At 45.7% G+C, this 20,602-nt stretch overlaps 1 protein-coding gene across 1 annotated transcript in view; it reads left to right on the top strand.

Moving 5' to 3' along the window:
- Window positions 1-20,602, top strand: part of LOC138666025 (C-type lectin domain family 2 member B-like) — a 119,706-nt gene that overhangs the window by 1,062 nt on the left and 98,042 nt on the right. The gene's annotated exons all lie outside the window — the stretch shown is intronic.

Raw genomic sequence — 20,602 nt, 5'->3', positions numbered from 1 at the left:
TTTTACAAAGACAAACCCCGTTCATATGTTGTATTAGTTCATACAGACATCAATGAGGGGGGAGGATTGGGTCATTATATTATTATTATTATTATATGAATAGTCATGTAGGGACGATATACTGACAGGTAGGATTCCCGCCAGGCAATAGCAGCTGCTCGATGGGGTTGATGGATAATCCTTTCAAAACTGAACAAAAAGAAGTTTCCTAGTGAGCTAGTGACCGGGTCGGACTGGGGAGCCCCGGGGCCTCCAGGGGCATCGGCTCTAGGGGCCCACACTATAGCCACCATAAATGGTTTCATTACTTCTTATTTTTTTATATCATATAAGGACAGGGATGTTAAACATATTTATAATATACCTCATTAGTTTCTGGGAGCAGCGAATGACGAGTCTGGATGTTCAGGAGCTCCCGGAATAAGTCAGGAACTCGTGAATATTCAGGACTCCTCATTATGTGCTGGAGCTTCCAGTACAAGATTCTGGAACAACTGAGTGACTGTCAGCGCAGAATGACTGTACTAACCAAGCACAGGCGCTAGGAGAATCATGGCGGCTAATCCTTTATGTTCACCTTCCCACCTGCTTGTTTTCATCCATCTCCATCCTTCCTTTGCTCTATGAAGCCAGAGCTGTCTAATAAATTAGAGGGGGGGTGGAGGATGATGGAAAACAAGCGGGTGGCCCGGTGAATTTACATGATCGGCCCGCCATGAAGTACCGAGCGGCGGGGCTTAGCTTGAACAATCATTCTGTACTGACAGAGTACCTTTAAAGGTAACTTGTCACTTAGAGAAACGCTATTTAACTGCAGATATACAGTAGGGTTAATCTAAGGGTAAATAGGGTTTAAGCTTGTTTAGCCGGCTTAATGGAAAAGTGTTGGCTACAGGGACAAATTATTATTATTTATTTATATAGCACCATTGATTCCATGGTGCTGTACATGAGAAGGGGTTACATACAAGTTACAAATATCACTTACAGTAAACAAACTAACAATGACAGACTGATACAGAGGGGCGAGGACCCTGCCCTTGCGGCTTACATTCTACAGGATTATGGGGAAGGAGACAGTAGGTTGGGGGTTGCAGGAGCTCCGGTGTTGGTGAGGCGGTTGCTCCGGTGTTGGTGAGGCGGTAGCTCCGGTGTTGGTGAGGCGGTAGCTCCGGTGTTGGTTAGGCGGTAGCTCCGGTGTTGGTGAGGCGGTAGCTCCGGTGTTGGTGAGGCGGTAGCTTCGGTGTTGGTGAGGCGGTAGCTTCGGTGTTGGTGAGGCGGTAGCTCCGGTGTTGGTGAGGCGGTAGCTTCGGTGTTGGTGAGGCGGTAGCTTCGGTGTTGGTGAGGCGGTAGCTTCGGTGTTGGTGAGGCGGTAGCTCCGGTGTTGGTGAGGCGGTAGCTCCGGTGTTGGTGAGGCGGTAGCTTCGGTGTTGGTGAGGCGGTAGCTTCGGTAGTGGTGAGGAGGCAGTGGTGTCAGTGCAGGCTGTAGGCTTTCCTGTAGAGATGGGTTTTCAGGTTCCGTCTTTAGGATCTGAATGTGGTTGATAGTCGGATGTGTTGGGGCAGAGAGTTCCAGAGGATGGGGGATATTCAGGAGAAGTCTTGGAGGCGGTTGGATGAGGAGCAAATACGTGTGGAGGAAAGGAGGAGGTCTTGGGAGGATCGGAGATCACGTGAGGGAAGATATCGGGAGATTAGTTCAGAGATATATGGAGGAGACAGGTTATGGATAGCTTTGTAGGTCAGTATTAGTAATTTGAACTTGATACGCTGAGGGAATGGGAACCAGTGAAGAGATTTGCAGAGGAGGAAGCGGAGGAGTAGCGAGGAGAGAGATGAATTAGTTAGGCAGCAGAGTTAAGGATGGACTGGAGAGGTGCAAGGGTGTTAGCAGGGAGGCCACAGAGGAGTATGTTGCAGTAGTCAAGGCAGGAGATGATGAGGGCGTGCACAAGCATTTTAGTAGATTGACGGTTGAGGAAAAGATGGATTCTGGAGATATTTTTGATTTGGAGGCGACAGGAGGTGGAGAGAGCTTTGATGTGCGGTTTGAAGGACAATACTGTAATGTTCGATTATCGCTCCTCTATTGATCCTTCTACTTCAGGTTCCGAATCAGACAGACGTGATACGTACAGCAGATCTGAGAATTTTTTAGGCCAAAGACGACGACAGCAAAGAAGAAGAGGACCCGCAGGAGCCAATGGAAAAAGAGATACAGATTTCTTCGGAGTGACTTGATCCCAGGTAACTCCCCGCTAGTTATTAATATATCATCACGAACTCTCAGTATTGCCGAGCACGGCCTATTGCAGAAGGGGCTTTCATTTTGTCCCTCGTATAGGTTCAATACCTTCGATGGATTTACACCGTTTTTATCGCCGACTGAGATTACTGCTGCATTTTGAATCCTCTGACACACTCTCTGCTCCGTCCTCTAGTCCTACTGATTCTTTGATTTCCTCTCTAAGGCTAGGCTTACGCACTAAAAGTTCTTTCAGACCCCTAGGGGTTCCCATGCTGTTGAAACATTTATCGTTTTTGTAGATCAGGCTTTCACTAAACTTCGACAAGATATTGAAGGGCATAGATTACATTTCTCCCCTAATTTAAGTGCTCTTGATTTTTAAGCCTTACAATCACTACACAGTGATAAAGATATAGTGATTAAGCCAGCCGATAAAGGCGGGGAGATTGTAGTCATGAACAAATCTGACCACATTAAGGATGTCTATCGACAACTCAATGATAATACAGTCTATTCACAACTAACATCAGACCACACTGCCATGATTAGGAACCTTATTGGGGACACCCTTATCTCTTATGTTGATATGGGGGTGATTGATGAAAAGACATGTGACTATTTGACTAAAACTAGATCAAGAGCAAAAAAAGAAAAGAAAAAAGAACCACTCTTAAAGTCTGCACACCACAAGATATACTTCAACATATAAGCAGGTAAACTTTTATTCACAAACCAATAAAAACATCTAATACCAATGAAGTACAAAAATCCCCATAATAATCCCTATAAATAGCAATAGCTGAAAAAAAGAGCACGGATATGAAGAATATGGAGGTAAATATATCACATTTAACACTGAATCAAAATAATGAATCAGTATAATAATTAAGATACCAGATATGGTGCAAATATGCCCTATATATATAAAGCCTCTTGAATGCTCACAAACCTCCAATATAAGGAGTATGTACAATGCCCGTGGAAGCCCAAATGAACAAAACGCTATGTCCACAAAGGCTAATTAGCCCCCCCCCCCAAAAAAATATATATATATTACAACCGGTACCTGTATGCCAGCAAACCTGATGGACCACTTATATATGAAGCAGCGGTAAACAGCCCAGAATCCATACAAATATATGCAGATGCACTTATTGTCCCGTATGTGGAACTATAGTTGCCGCATATCAATATGGTATGCAAAGGTCCCAGGTCTAGCCAAAAGAATAGTACAAGGCAGATGAAGTAATGCCACCAAGCGGGCAAGGTGTCGAGAGGCAGGGATAAATATGGGCAAAGACCCCACGCGTATCGCCGTTACAAGGACGGCTTCGTCAGGGGAAGAGTGACTAAAACTAATCCCATCACACCGGTATTCTACATACTACCAAAGGTTCATAAAAACCTTGAACACCCCCCTGGTCGAACCATTGTGGCCTCCACGGAGTCAATCCTTTCACCATTAGCAATCTTTTTGGAGAAAATCCTTACTCCCATCATACGTAAATTACCATCATTTTTACTTGATACAGGTCGACTTCCAACATGAATTATGGAAACTCAAATCTCTTCCAGGGGATTCCATGCTTGTCTCCCTTAACGTCAAAGACCTTTATACCTCGATTCCCCATTCCCAGGGTATCTCTAGTGTGAAACACTTACTGACTAATTGTCGGCTAAATCCTGACATAATAGATCTTTGTCTAGACTTATTGACACTGGTACTTACCAAGAATTTTTTTATGTTTGAAGATCGTTTCTTTTTGCAGATCAAAGGTACCACGATGACCTCTAACGTAGCCCCGCCTTATGCAAACAGTTATATGGCCCTATTTGAGGAAGAAGTTGTATATCCAGACACATTATTTCAGGCCTATTGTCCCATCTGGAAATGCTACATCGATGATGTATTCTGCATATGGACAGGCACAACACAAACACTGGATCTCTTCTTCTATAGCCTTAACACAGCATGGCCTGGTCTAACAATAACTATGACTAGCAGTACACAACAGGTCAATTTCCTAGACACCTTAGTCATGAAAGATGAATCAGGAGCTCTGAAAACGGATCTATATGCGAAGCCAACTGACAAAAACAGTCTCATGCATTGTCAGAGTCTCCACCCATTGCTACTAAGAAATCCATTCCCCGGTCCCAATTTAAAAGAGTACAAAGGATTGTGACAAAACCCACTCTCATTAGAACCAGAACGGACGAAATGTACAATAAGTTTAGGGAGCGCGGCTACCCCCCTAATTTATTGACTGATGCACCACGTCCATTAGTTAATAAGAGAATCCCATTTGTTCACGTATACCATCCATACGTGCATATTTTACATCATACAATTAGACGACATTGGAATATGCTACGCACAGCTCACCCTGGCATCCCTGAATTTCAGGAACAGTTCCAACCATGTTGCAAACGTCCCCCTAATGTTCGGGACTCTCTGGTCAGGGCCAATTTTGGGGGTAGGAGTGATGACACTACTCAACGATTTCTTAAGAAACCTAAGAACGGTACTTTCCCGTGCTTGCACTGTAACCAGTCTAATAATGTGATCAGGGGTGATTCCTTTTTCCATCCACAGTCTAGCAAAAAATACAAGATCAAATGTTTCTCGACTTGTGACACTGCATTTGTGGTTTATCTAATCAAATGTCCTCGCGGTCTTCTTTATATTGGAGAAACTACGCAATCTATTAAGGACCGCATTTCCATACACAAGTCGATTATCCGTTGTAAAAACATGCTGCTGCCGCTCCCATTTCATTTCATCTCCCAAGGACATAATATATCGCAGCTGAAATTTCAGGTAATAGAACATATTCCTATACCTAGAAAGGGGGGCAATAGGATCCAACTTCTGAAAAAAAGGGAAGCCTTTTGGATCCATGAGTTGCAGACCCTTGCACCGAAAGGCTTAAATAGAGAGTATGATCCGCTTGCCTTCACCTGAAGCTATATCTTATGGATGTATATTTACATATGGGACCCAGTTTCTTTTTTTCTTTTATATGTTATTTTTATTTCTTTTGCGATATAAGATTTTGGTCTCATATTCATGATCTATGATGTACTGTGATGTGTAGTGATATGCCTTATAGACTTACACACGTATACGTGTATTCTTATAGTACATTACTTCTTTCTGTTTCTATTATGGTACTAACATATTTGTCTCTCCCTACAGAGTCGCCTGTATTGATCACTTCTTGCAAATCACCTCCTGGTCCCTCCCTCCCCTTGGACTCTCCCTTCCCCCATCCCCCTACCCGGCTACTCTTCAGCTAACATGGTTTATATATATATTTGTCTTCCAGCACAACTATCATTTCTTTAGTACATCTAGGCATCGATACCATACAAGTCACATACTATCATCCCATTTGTATGTCCCCATACGGCCCCTAATATCCGTAAACCATAGTCACTATGACTACGGAGTACACCCTGTGTTTCTGGATGTGTGCGTCACAACCGATGACGCACTTCCGATTTCGGCATCACCGCTGGTCCCATCCTCAGCCTATATAGTTACACACAGGGCGCTCTCGCACTGTCTAACCAGCGGCGGACACCGCGTTAGATATGCTGCCTTTCTGTTTCATTTGGGTAAGAAATACCTTTCCAGCATCCTTCTACTTGTATTACAGAGGCCGTACTTTTATTACTATGTGCATTACAGGTACGCCCTTCTGATAGGTACGCCCACCTCAATTCTAGTGACGTGCCCCATTGTACTCCATACACCAGGTGAGCTTCATGTTGCATCTAGAATTCTGACCCATGCAATATTGGTGACTCATTTCACTATGTATATATATACACTTTTAGGTTTGGCCCATATATCTCCTACGTTAAGTCTACACGTTAGGTGAGATACTACTTCCCCCATTGTCCTGACATACTATGTACTATATATATATATATATATATATATATATATATATATATATATATATATATATATATTAGTATTATATTGGTCCATATACCTTATTACAGCTACCTCCCCATGAGCAATCTGAAGCCCTACACTTGAATGTCTTACTAGACGTACGGTTGGTTAGTATACTATTTTTACCAGTACATCTTTTTACGTTTTTTATCCGTGCACCTATTTCCAAAACTTGTTCCTATTCTTTAGGGAGATTACTCTCCCTAGAGTTTTTTCTGTGTGAGCCCCCACATTTATATTGGCCTATACTGATGTACAGTGATACCTATTAGGTATACCACAAGAGCAGTCGGGTATGTAGTTTATTTCCTCTCTCTCCCTTCCCTATTTCTCCTACCCTCACTTCCATCACCATGCACCTATTTGGAATGAGATTTACTTTGTTGTTTTTGTAACTTGTACTTTTTTCTGTATACACTGTTATGTATCCTCATTGATTTTCTTTTTGTATAATGGTTGAATGCAGTTTACTGAAGAAGGTCTTGTTCAGACCGAAACGTTTATTTTGGACTGCAATAAAATATTTATTTCTAAGCAACAGACGCAAATAAGTTGAGTGCCAAATTATTACACTATACGGTCTCTGGCGCAAGGCATAAAGGACTGTTGCTCCCTCGGTGTTCCGGCTACCGGATCCTGCGCCTCAGAAGGAGGCAACCTTTGTAGGGCAGTACTCCTTCTGGTTTCCACTCCTTTTGCTATGACTTCTGTCTCACTCTCTATACAGTTCTCTGTTCGTGTCCTTTCTTGGGAACTGCCGCACGTCGGGCAGGCACAGCTCCGTGACCCTCGGTCTAGGTCTCTGACAGGATCCCACCTCTGTCAGGGACCAACTACCTGAGCCCAAGCTCAGCCAGCAACTACCTAACTTCCTATCCAGGCCACCAGTTTTACCTAAGTGTGAAGTGTGCCCTAATAAATAGGAGCATAGCTCCCCCTGGTGGACTGGAGTATGAAATGTGTTGTTTGCATTGTGGTACCTGGAAAAGAGATCTCCTTTATTGCCTTCAAAGGTAACATCACTCCCCCCTAGAGAAGAATGAAATTACTGCAACGACAAGGACCCTGGGGCGCTGCAAATATGTTTAGCTCGTTGACACTAGGACTCAATTTAACACCTGGATTTATGAGTCACTACATGGATACAATTCACACCTCCACCAGACGGACTCCAGATAACTAAGAACATTATTCCCACTGCCTCTCCATTTGTAAGAAAATGCCTAATTTGATTTCCTTGGCTTATCTATGGACTCATCACACTTCCCACCCCCTAACAAATGTCCAGCTGTAGTGTTTTAAATGTTGTGCTTGTTTCTTATTAATCTATTTGTAATCTTGCCTGAAGAAGGAGCCTCTGTGCTCTGAAAGCTGCAAACATATTATTTTCTGGTTAGCCAATAAAGGTATCACTCCCAGAATACTTCTGTCATCATTGGGCAGAAAAGTATTCATATTTATTTAATCAAAAAAGTTTTGTAATCAATAAAATATATCTTTGTAGCCATTAAAACTCCAAGTTATTCTCCTATTTATACTGTTATGGTATTTTGGAGGGGGTACCCCATTTTTATGTGGGTATTTTCTCTGATCATGGATTGTGCCATTATCCAAGTTCATTATCTTAATGGGTTTATGTTTGTATCATATGCCCTTTATATTTACCCCATATTTGTGCCACTTTCTGCCGCCTTATTTTTATCATTCTGAAAAGATCTCCCCATTCTCTGACAGCTGACCGGTTTATGCAGTGATTAACTGTTCAATGTTTACATCTAGCTGATATCTGATTGGTGGAGGGGCGGAATCCCCCATAATCTGATATTGATGACTCATCGGTATCATGTGATTGTGGAATCCCTGCAAGTTTCACTGGTTAGAGCCAGGTCACTTGTTATAAAGTCATGCAGGAACACAAGGCAGTCAGAGACAGCAATTAATGAAAAGGACAGAGAGGAAGAAGACGAGCTAAACTGCAGAGTAGGACTGGGAGCTGGGGATGACCCAACTGAGATACCGGCTGTCCGCGTGCTCGGTAAGTGGCCACCTATGTGTGATAGTAATGGTCAGATCCAGCCCCGAGATGTCTGCCTAATAGAGGGGGGGACCGCTGTGTTTAATTTCTGGGAGCAGTTTAGCCCTTTAAAAGAGTAAAGTGTTAGAAGGTGTTTTTTGTGATGTGGGTGACAATGGTGGGCTGTGTGCTGTGTAGTGAGGTGGGAACATGTCAGACAGTCCTCTATATGGGGGTGGGGTGCGCAACAGGGTCGCCAACCGTACAGAGATTCCTGGACAGTCCGTAAAAATAGGGCACTTTTTTGCCCTGTCTGTAATATAAAAAAAATGTCTGGGATTTTTTTATTTTTTGAAGCTGAAGAAACTTGTACAGATTATGTTTACTGTATTTATAATTTCATGGCGTACAATGAAGGCAGCTGATGTCTTCATCATGAATCACTGTGATGCTGATACCAATAGGGGGCGCTGTGAGGCTGATACTAATAGGGGGCGCTGTGTGGCTGATACTAATAGGGGGCGCTGTGTGGCTGATACTAATAGGGGGCGCTGTGTGGCTGATACTAATAGGGGGCGCTGTGTGGCTGATACTAATAGGGGGCGCTGTGATGCTGATACTAATAGGGGGCGCTGTGATGCTGATACTAATAGGGGGTGCTGTGATGCTGATACTAATAGGGGGCGCTGTGAGGCTGATACTAATAGGGGGTGCTGTGATGCTGATACTAATAGGGGGCGCTGTGAGGCTGATACTAATAGGGGGCGCTGTGATGCTGATACTAATAGGGGGCGCTGTGAGGCTGATACTAATAGGGGGTGCTGTGATGCTGATACTAATAGGGGGTGCTGTGATGCTGATACTAATAGGGGGCGCTGTGAGGCTGATACTAATAGGGGGTTCTGTGATGCTGATACTAATAGGGGGCGCTATGAGGCTGATACTAATAGGGGGCGCTGTGATGCTGATACTAATAGGGGGCGCTGTGAGGCTGATACTAATAGGGGGCGCCGTGTGGCTGATACTAATAGGGGGCGCCGTGTGGCTGGTACTAATAGGGGGCGCCGTGTGGCTGATACTAATAGGGGGCGCTGTGATGCTGATACTAATAGGGGGCGCTGTGATGCTGATACTAATAGGGGGCGCTGTGAGGCTGATACTAATAGGGGGTGCTGTGATGCTGATACTAATAGGGGGTGCTGTGATGCTGATACTAATAGGGGGTGCTGTGAGGCTGATACTAATAGGGGACGCTGTGATGCTGATACTAATAGGGGGCGCTGTGAGGCTGATACTAATAGGGGGTGCTGTGATGCTGATACTAATAGGGGGTGCTGTGATGCTGATACTAATAGGGGGTGCTGTGATGCTGATACTAATAGGGGACGCTGTGAGGCTGATACTAATAGGGGACGCTGTGTGGCTGATACTAATAGGGGGCGCTGTGATGCTGATACTAATAGGTGGCGCTGTGATGCTGATACTAATAGGGGGTGCTGTGATGCTGATACTAATAGGGGGCGCTGTGAGGCTGATACTAATAGGGGACGCTGTGAGGCTGATACTAATAGGGGACGCTGTGAGGCTGATACTAATAGGGGACGCTGTGTGGCTGATACTAATAGGGGGCGCTGTGATGCTGATACTTATAGGGGAGCTGTGTGGCTGATACTAATAGGGGGCGCTGTGATGCTGATACTAATAGGGGGCGCTGTGATGCTGATACTAATAGGGGGGCGCTGTGTCGCTGATACTAATAGGGGGTGCTGTGTGGCTGATACTAATAGGGGGTGCTGTGTGGCTGATACTAATAGGGGGCGCTGTGATGCTGATACTAATAGGGGGCGCTGTGATGCTGATACTAATAGGGGACGCTGTGAGGCTGATACTAATAGGGGACGCTGTGAGGCTGATACTAATAGGGGACGCTGTGAGGCTGATACTAATAGGGGACGCTGTGAGGCTGATACTAATAGGGGACGCTGTGAGGCTGATACTAATAGGGGACGCTGTGTGGCTGATACTAATAGGGGGCGCTGTGATGCTGATACTTATAGGGGAGCTGTGTGGCTGATACTAATAGGGGGCGCTGTGATGCTGATACTAATAGGGGGCGCTGTGATGCTGATACTAATAGGGGGGCGCTGTGTCGCTGATACTAATAGGGGGTGCTGTGTGGCTGATACTAATAGGGGGTGCTGTGTGGCTGATACTAATAGGGGGCGCTGTGATGCTGATACTAATAGGGGGCGCTGTGATGCTGATACTAATAGGGGACGCTGTGAGGCTGATACTAATAGGGGACGCTGTGAGGCTGATACTAATAGGGGGCGCTGTGATGCTGATACTAATAGGGGGTGCTGTGATGCTGATACTAATAGGGGGCGCTGTGAGGCTGATACTAATAGGGGACGCTGTGAGGCTGATACTAATAGGGGACGCTGTGAGGCTGATACTAATAGGGGACGCTGTGTGGCTGATACTAATAGGGGGCGCTGTGATGCTGATACTTATAGGGGAGCTGTGTGGCTGATACTAATAGGGGGCGCTGTGATGCTGATACTAATAGGGGGGCGCTGTGTCGCTGATACTAATAGGGGGTGCTGTGTGGCTGATACTAATAGGGGGTGCTGTGTGGCTGATACTAATAGGGGGCGCTGTGTGGCTGATACTAATAGGGGGGCTGTGTGGCTGATACTAATAGGGGGGCTGTGTGGCTGATACTAATAGGGGGCGCTGTGATGCTGATATTAATATGGGCGCTGTGAGGCTGATACTAATAGGGGGCGCTGTGAGGCTGATACTAATAGGGGGCGCTGTGAGGCTGATACTAATAGGGGGCGCTGTGAGGCTGATACTAATAGGGGGTGCTGTGATGCTAATACTAATAGGGGGCGCTGTGAGGTTGATACTAATAGGGGGCGCTGTGATGCTGATATTAATATGGGCGCTGTGAGGCTGATACTTATAGGGGGTGCTGTGATGCTAATACTAATAGGGGGCGCTGTTTGGCTGATGCTAATAGGGGGCGCTGTGTGGCTCATACTAATAGGGGGCACTGTGTGGCTGATACTAATAGGGGGCGCTGTGATGCTGATATTAATATGGACACTGTGAGGCTGATACTAATAGGGGGCGCTGTGATGCTGATATTAATATGGGCGCTGTGAGGCTGATACTTATAGGGGGTGCTGTGATGCTAATACTAATAGGGGGCGCTGTTTGGCTGATGCTAATAGGGGGCGCTGTGAGGCTGATACTAATAGGGGGCGCTGTGAGGCTGATACTAATAGGGGGCGCTGTTTGGCTGATGCTAATAGGGGGCGCTGTGTGGCTCATACTAATAGGGGGCACTGTGCGGCTGATACTAATAGGGGGCACTGTGTGGCTGATACTAATAGGGGGCGCTGTGATGCTAATACTAATAGGGGGCGCTGTTTGGCTGCCACAAATATATAACGACAAGACAGCGTCTACTATATCTGTTGTCTATGAATTAAGAAGTAGAATATTTGCTGCACTTTTGTCCTTTTTGAATGCACTCATTTCATTCTTCTTTGTAGGTTTAACTCCAGTGAGAATATTCCTTATCACCATACTTTTCAGCATTTTTGTAATGGAGATTACATTTTTTAATTTGTGGGTGACGCATGCAGTGAAAGGTGAGAATATTATATACAGCGGGGAGAATAAGTATCTGATACTCTGACGATTTTGCAAGTTTTCCCACCTACATAGAATGGAGAGGTCGGCAATTTGTATCGTAGGTACACTTCACCTATGAGAGACAGAATGGAAAAATAAAATCCAGAAATCACATTATATGATTGTTACATAATTACCTTACCCTGCGTCATAGTGCCGTCCTGTGTGAATAAGGGCTGAGCAGGACCTGGCCCCAAACATGGACACACAGCAAATGAGGAGCTTCTTTACATGGAATATCCGGCTGAAAGGACGGAGGCTGCAACACTACCTGCACGAAATGCAGAAACCCAAAGCTAAACTGAAAGAACTGGAGTCAAGTTAGTGTGGATGCAAAATAGGAGCCTGTTCACAAAGGCCAAAAAACAAACAAAATCCGAGATAGAAACAAAATAAATGAGACAGAGAAATACTCTGCTGTAAGTTAATAAGTTAAATAAGCGATAATATTGCGGAGCAGCCGCCTACCTGCATCAGAAGTCCGGTAAGAGGCGCTGGATGCGCGCGCATGCGCAGTGAGGGGAGCGCCCCGGAAGTAGATGGGTATACTTCCGGGAGCGCTGTGATAAGAGGATGACATACCTGCCGCAAACGCTTTTTAATTGGACACAGCGCAGCAGTATCAGAGCGGTCATATCTGGAGGAAGTTTCACTCAGCGGTAAATAAAAAAAGAGAAGGGGGGGTGTATATGTGAATGTATGTGTCATGCCGTTTGCTTTAACCCTTTACTCTTTTCCCCCTAACTTGAGCTGGGATACTGTTGGCTGTTACCTTAATGGAGCCTTCTCAGTTCCCTGCTCTGCTGCGCAGTCATACATGGGTGTTTAGGTATTTGCCCTGCCGCATACCTTCCTCATGTGCGGTCCCAGGTTGCTGCTGTGAAGCTGTCCGCGGGTTGTGAGGTCAATTGCAGCTGGTGCATGAATTTCCACGTGGTTCAGTGCTTGCAGTCTCAGCCAGGTGCCCTGAGCCTCAGATCCTGCACTGTGTGCTGTAATGGTTTCTTTTTGTGCTTAGGGCGTGCGCGGCCACACCTCCCCTGCTTTTATCAGGGTTAGGTTGTGTACTTCAAGTGCTGTCCCCAGCCAATTGCTGAGGGGCAGCTCCTATATAAAGTTCCCCTGCCCTACAGGCAGGGCCTGAGCTACTCACAAAGCTCTTGAACTTTGCTATGTGTGTTTGTGTCTTCCTGCACCTCTCCTGTCTATGTTTGGGTACCAAAGTCCTTACCTTGATTCCTGTTTTGTCCTGTTCTGGCGCCTGTCCTGGAGGCGGTATATCCAGGCCCGAATCCTTGATCCTGTACCTGAACCTGTCTGAAATGTGTCTGCTGTGATTATGTTCCTGGAATCCCTCTGCATCTGGAGCCTCACTCCCAGTGATTTTGAGTCTCTTGAAACCGGTGTTTCTGCTGAGCATCTACTACTCTGTGCTTTGACTACCATGCGATGTTATCCCCGTCTGGCTCATGTCCAGTACGGCAGTGTTTGCACCATCACACTTGAGTTCCTTCCTAGGTCCGATGCTCGGAGCTTGACGACCGCAGTCTGGAACCTGATGACCGCTGTCTGGAGCTTGGAGCCTGATGTCTCTGGTGGTGCCTCTAGGTCGTGTCGAATGTCCGGAACCAAATGACTCCTGTCTGATGTCTGCCGGTGACCCTGGGTCCAGATGCCCAGATGTCCTCGTGTACCCTGATGTCCTGCCTGTGTCTTGATGACCTCATGGACCCTGATGTCCTGATTAGGGTTGAGCGAAACGGATCGGACAAATTCAAAAATCGCCGGCTTTCTGCAAAGTCGGGTTTCGTGAAACTCGACCCGATCCTAGTGTGGGATCGGCCATGAGGTCGGTGATCAGCGCGCCAAAGTCACGTTTCGTATGACGTTTTCAGCGCCATTTCTCATCCAATGAAGGAGGACGCAGAGTGTGGGCAGCGTGATTACATAGGTCTCGGTCCCCACCATCTTAGAGAAGGGCATTACAGTGATTGGCTTGCTTTCTGCGGCGTCACAGGGGCTATAAAGGGGCGTGCACGCCGACCGCCATCTTACTTCTGCCGATCTGAGCATAGGGAGAGGTTGCTGCAGCTGCATCAGAAGAAAGGATATAGTTAGGGAGAGAAGATTAACCCCGAAACTGCTTGTGCTGTAGCGATTTCCACTGTCCAACACCACCTTTTCTTTGCAGGGACAGTGGAGTTTATATTTTTGTGCATTAGCGCTGTAGCTTATTAGGCTGCCTTATAAGGCTCCCTGATAGCTGCATTGCTGTTTGTACGCCGCTGTGCAAACCAACTGCTTTTTTTAAAGCAAAAATCCTGTTGCTCCTTTCTGCACAGTTATCTTGTTTATTTGTCCACACTTTTGTGTGCAGTAGTCCTTTTTATTGCTGCCATACTTGTCCTGAGATCATTGTAGAGAGATTGAAATTGTACTACAGCCCCCCTTTTTTTTTATATATATATATATTTTTTCCAGCTATGTTCTGCCACTTACATTGTGTAGTGTAATACACTGGGCCTGAGTTCTGGTGCAGTCTCCCCCCCAAATAAAACAGAGATTTAAATTGGCACTGAGTGGATCTACGTCACAGTTCTGTTAGTTTGTCGTACATCTTCCAGCCATGTTCTGCCACTTACATTGTTTAGTGTAATACACTACGCCTGAGTTTTGTTGCAGTCTCCCCCCCCCCCAAAAAAAAAGGGTGATTTAAGTTCTCCCCAAGTTTATATACACCTTCTACCTTGTTTTACAGTACCATATAACGGTTGTTATTTTGGTTAGATTTTTCCAAAAATGAGTAAGTCAGGTGGAAGAGGCAGTGGGCGGGCATTGCCAGTTGGTACTGATGGTAGTGGTGGTGGTGGAGCATCTGGTGGTAGTCGGAAAAGCACAATAGCACCTAAGGCTGGAGGTGTTGAGCCAGCGTCATCGTCTGGCTACACAAGGCCTCGAAGGCTCCTTTATCTGGGAGTAGGAAAACCGCTTTTAAAGCCGGAGCAGCAGGAAAAAGTTTTGGCTTTCCTTGCTGACTCAGCCTCTAGCTCTTTCGCCTCCTCTTCAGAAGGTTCGAAATCTAAAAGCAGTGAGTCGTCAGTGGATGCTCCTGGTCAGGAATGAGTCGCTTCCTTGTGTCCTTCACCCAAACCAAAAGTGAAGGATGCGGCAGGCGAAACTACAGTTTACTCCATGGAGCTCTTTACACATACCGTGCCTGGGTTAGAGAGGGAAATTGTTAAAAGCCCATTACAAGATGAATCGGACATGGAGTGCACAGATGCACAGCCACAGCTTGATTATTGTGCTGTTCCATTGACGTAGATCACTACATTGCCCTCACAGTGTACTGAGCCAGAATCTGACCCTGATGAGACTATGGTGCCCCGTCACGAACGCTATAGCACCTTACACGGTGACACAGAGGAAGGTGCACATGAAATTGAAGAGGAGGTGATAGATGACCCAGTTGTTGACCCAGATTGGCAGCCATTGGAGGAAGAGGGTGCCGCTGCCAGTAGCTCAGAAGCGGAGGAGGGTGATCCGCAGCAGCCATCTACATCGCAACAGCTTTCATCTGGCAGGCCCGTATCTGGCCAAAAATGTCTGTCAAATCCAAAAACAGTTTTAGGACACCGTGGCTATCCGGTGAAAGTAGCACAGCGTGCAATGCCTGAAAAGGTAATCCATAATAGGAAGAGTGCAGTGTGGGCATTTTTTAACCAAGATCCGAATGATCAGTGCAAAGTTATCTGTAAGAAGTGCTCAAAGACCTTTAGCAGAGGGAAGAATCTCCTAAATTTAACTACAACGTGCATGCTTAGACATTTAACCAGCATGCACTTGCAAGCCTGGACTAACTACCAAACGTCCCGTACCGTTGGTGCACCTGCTCAGAATGAAGGTAGTCAGCAACGCTACATTGCTTCCCTCACAGTAAGCCCACCGCTTAGGACACCACCAGCAGCAAATGTGGAGGTATCGTCGCAAGGCCAAAGCAGTCAGGGAATCACAAGGTTCTTAGTAGGAAACACTGTATGTAGGCCAACATTAAGAATACCATCACCAACCCTCTCTCAATCTGCCATGTCCACCACCACCCCCGCTAGTTCCACCATATGCAGCTATCCAGTCCAGCTCACCCTACAAGAGACTCTCGTTAGGAAAAGAAAGTACTCATCCTGTCATCCACGTACACTGGGTTTGAACGCCCACATTGCTAGACTAATCTCGTTAGAGATGATGCCCTACCGGTTGGTTGAAAGCAAAGCTTTCAAAGCTCTGATGGCCTACGCAGTACCACGCTATGACCTACCCAGTCGACACTTCTTTGCGAGAAAAGCCATCCCAGCCCTCCACCAGCATGTCAAAGACCGCATTGTCCATGCACTGAGGCAATCAGTCAGTAGAAAGGTGCACCTGACAACAGATGCATGGACCAGTAGGCATGGCCAGGGACGTTACATGTCAATCACTGCTCACTGGGTTAATGTGATGGATGCAGGGTCCACAGCGGACAGCCATAGTGGGACAGTTCTGCCTAGCACACGGTCTAGGAAACAGTTGGCTGTAGGCGTTCGCCACCCCTCCTCCTCCTCCTCCAGAAGTGAAAGCTCGTCCACAGAGCGCAGTCGCACGACCACTCCATCCGCAGCTGCCAGTGTTGCACACAAAGTGTCCCATTATGGAACAGCTAGTGGTAAGCCTCAGCAGGCTGTGCTACAAATGAAGTGTTTGGGTGACAACAGACACACAGCGGAAGTACTGGCCGAGTACTTGCAGCAAGAAACTCAGTCATGGCTGGGCAGTGTACATCTTGAGGCAGGCAAGGTAGTCAGTTATAACGGAAGGAATTTTATGGCTGCCATACCCCTTTCAGAACTGAAACACATACCTTGCCTGGCTCACACCTTGAACCTGGTGGTGCAGTGCTTCCTGAAAAATTATCTGGAGTTACCAACTATTTTTCCTCCCTTATTGATGTTCTCCCTCACAGGTCATTCCCCTTTGATTACTGGGCATCCAAAATAGACACCTGGCCTGAATTGGCAGAATATGAATTACAGGAGCTTGCTTGCCCAGCTGCTAGTGTGCTATCAGAAAGAGTCTTCAGTGCTGCTGGTTCAATACTAACCGAAAAAAGGTCATTACATTACAGGTCATCAACCTCTCCGAGTACATTTTGTCCCCTATTGAACTTTCGGTGCTACGACGGGGTCTAACCTTCTCTCCTGTCCATACCCTGGATAAATTTACCTTGGTTAAAGACTTATTTTGCAGACATCTTTTGTTGCAGGTGCTACACAACAGGCCGTACATGGTGGAGGGACTTGAACAAACTAACCAGCAAGTGTTCCGTGATCTTCTACAACTTCTACAAGAAAACAACTCGGATAATGGTAAGGACCCCCGTCCCTTTAAAAATAGGTCCAGCATGACTCCGCCCTTCTCCCTTGTTCCTGCTATTAGGGTGTTTTTTGAACTCACTAAGAAGGACATCATGGCCTTGCGCCCGTGCACCTCTGTTTTGGGTAATCTTAGTGGGAGGAAGAGACAGGTCCTTAACAATCTCAGAGCCAACAACACCTTTCTCATAAAAGAAGCAGACAAGGGGGGCAATGTGGTCCTATGGCCGCACTCACTTTATCTGGAGGAGGCACATCGCCAGCTGGGCAACAGCCGATTTTATAGAAAACTTCCATCGGATCCTACGGCGGTCTTTGCAGTTAAATTCAGACAACTTTTGGAAAAGGCTAGAGACCTGGGCATCATTAGTCACCATGAGTTTGAGTTTATGTGGGTGCAGTTTCCTGTTACAGCTACCTTCTACATGCTACCGAAAGTTCATAAAGATCTACAAAGGCCACCTGGTCGGCCGATCGTGGCTGGCATTGGTAGCCTCTGTGGGAAGGCCTGCATATATGTGGACCACTTCTTACAGCCGTTGGTCAAAAACTTACCATCATTTGCCCAAGATTCATCACACTTCATTCAGATTTGTCGTGGGGTTTCTTTACCCTCTGACTTTTTCTTGGTTACTTGCGATGTTGAATCGCTTTATTCAAATATTAGTCATGAGGATGGGATTACAGCTACCCTACATTTCCTTGATCAACTAGGTCATTCAGATAGGATGCACAACTCCTTAGTGGTTGATCTTTTGGAATTTATTATGAAGCACAATTTCATCTTGTTCGATAGAGCCAATACTCAAGAGTCGCTATTGACACCTCGCAATAAGGTACGGGATAACAAGTCAAGATTCATTACCAACTATATCAACAGCTGGTCACAAATCAGGACCATCCTTCAGAGACACTGGGGTATCCTTACCACTGACCTTTGTACCTCTATGGTGGTGGGTGATCAACCTCAGCTTACAGCCAGAAGAGCCCCTAACTTTCGGGATCTTCTGACTAAGATCCACTATAAGTGACAAACCACTAGGTCACATCGGGGCATTGACCTTCACGGGTCTTTTGCGTGTGGCGATTGTAATGTCTGCCCACACATGTTCCCAACCAGGGATTTCTTTGTGAATCCAGGGGATGGAAGTAAACATAGATTACGGTTTTACATTAATTGTAAAACAACTTACGTGATCTACGCCCTCATTTGCCCATGCCAACGTGTTTATGTTGGCTAGACGTCTCAGGAGCTGCGACGCAGAATACAAAAACACTTCTCTACCATCAATCTTGCACGGACTGACTCTTTGAAGGGTAAGGTGCTCACTCCAGTGGCATCCCATTTCCTGGCCTATCATGGTGGCAAGGTCTCCAGCACTAAGGTCATTGGTTTGGATAGAGTACAGATGTCTAATAGGGGTGGGGCGTATAGACAACTACTTTTACGGATGGAGGCGAGATGGATCTTTAACCTTGGCTCTATTACCCTTGCAGGTCTAAATGAGGAATTATTATTCACTGGATTTTTGGGGTGACCATTCTTCCCTTCGGATCGGATTATTGTGATTGGAACCTGATTCTTTGGAATGACTATTCTTCCCCCTGGATCATGACTTGGACCTGTAGAAATGTCTCCTCCCCTCTTCGTTGGATTTGGAGAACTCCCTCTTCCCCTCATCTGTTGTGCATCATTCTAGCCTGGACCATGATATGGGGGCGGTCTTTGCCTGGAACTCTTATTTCAAACATCATGGCGGTGATATGAGTGGATTTATGTGTTCCATACATACCAACTTGTATTCCTGTTTTTCCTATTGGGATCTTGGTTGTGACCTTTTAAATATATATGGTTGGCTTGGGTCATGGGTTTTGTACGTGTGCCTGTTATTTTATATATTTCTATGCTCTTTGGTCCAGTAATTTTTTTTTCTCAGGGTATGTTTTGCTCTATCTGCACTTTGGCTCAGGAGGTAGGGCATAATTGCCTGGCTTATGAGGTGTGCTGCTTTTTTACTATGGCTTAGGCTTGGCTTTAGGATAGCTGCTTTTTTCACATTTATTACTGTTACTGTGTGGAGGTGTAGCTATCCACATTAATTGATTGTTTTACAATCTTATTAGCCATGGGTTATAAATCTCTATAATATGTAATATTTATTATGTCTTTATAATAAAGCTAATTTTTCTAACATTGTGGTAAAGCCTCGATACCTTCTACTACCCTGTTCACGCCTTATGTACATATGGGCCTGCATGATTGTGAGTACGAGTGCCCCCGGTGGTTGCTATGTGTGGGGTGCTAGGTGTGCTTACGGCCTGCATGTTTCTGTATGATTCTGCCCTTAGGCGGGTTATGTTTTGGCATTTACATGTGGGACTTAATTATTAATGGGTTCACACTATTCATAGGGCACCACTTCTTTGTGCTCCTTGCACTATATTGCCACTGTTTCAGTATTTTTTGACATGTGTATATATATGTGCTCCTGATAGATGATTGGCCGTCAATCTGTCCTACTATTTGAGACATTAGGATTATGTGTACTTCAAAAGAGCTGACTTGATATTGAAAATGTCACCTAGATTTTTGTTGAGTTGTCTTCATGTTTTCGTTACTGTGTTTTGCACAGGTTTGCCATACAAAAGAAAAACGCCTCCGCACAGCTGCACAGACTCTGACCGCTATGTCAAATTGCCAAACAGTGCTGCTGGTCCCTTGTGACAGATATAGTGGTGCAGTATCCGAGAATTTCAAGACGATGAATATCCACAATGAGAGAAAAGGAAAATGGAACGCACTCACCAATCTTGAAAATTCCAATCCTTTATTCAAAACATGGACAGACTTAGCAGGGAGGGGTGTGGAGGATGACGGACGACGGCCGTTTCGCGCTAACGAGCGCTTCTACGGGTCCTAATGGAGGCAGGAAGTGGGGAGGTCCTTTTCACCTGTGCAGGTTCAAGGTAAACTCCCACAAAACCGGCGTCCTGGCCATAAGCTCCGCCTAACGAAATAATTTACATGTGACATAAAATTACAATATAAAAACAATAGCACAAATGACATATCACAAAACACAAACTGTCAGAGAAACCACTTTACAAAAAAACAGCCATATCGATTTTGTCGTTAAGACCCGCGGGTCCGGTGGCATTAGTACGTATTATCCACCTGGCTTCTCTCTTCAAGAGGAGCCGATGCCAATCTCCTCATTGTGGATTTTGCACAGGTTTGTTTCCTTCCAACAAAATGGACTACA

This window comes from Ranitomeya imitator, chromosome 2 (assembly GCF_032444005.1).
Source record: "Ranitomeya imitator isolate aRanImi1 chromosome 2, aRanImi1.pri, whole genome shotgun sequence".
Classification (NCBI taxonomy): domain Eukaryota; kingdom Metazoa; phylum Chordata; class Amphibia; order Anura; family Dendrobatidae; genus Ranitomeya; species Ranitomeya imitator.
Note: the sequence above shows the minus strand (reverse complement) of the source record. Positions and strands in the feature narration are given on the sequence as shown.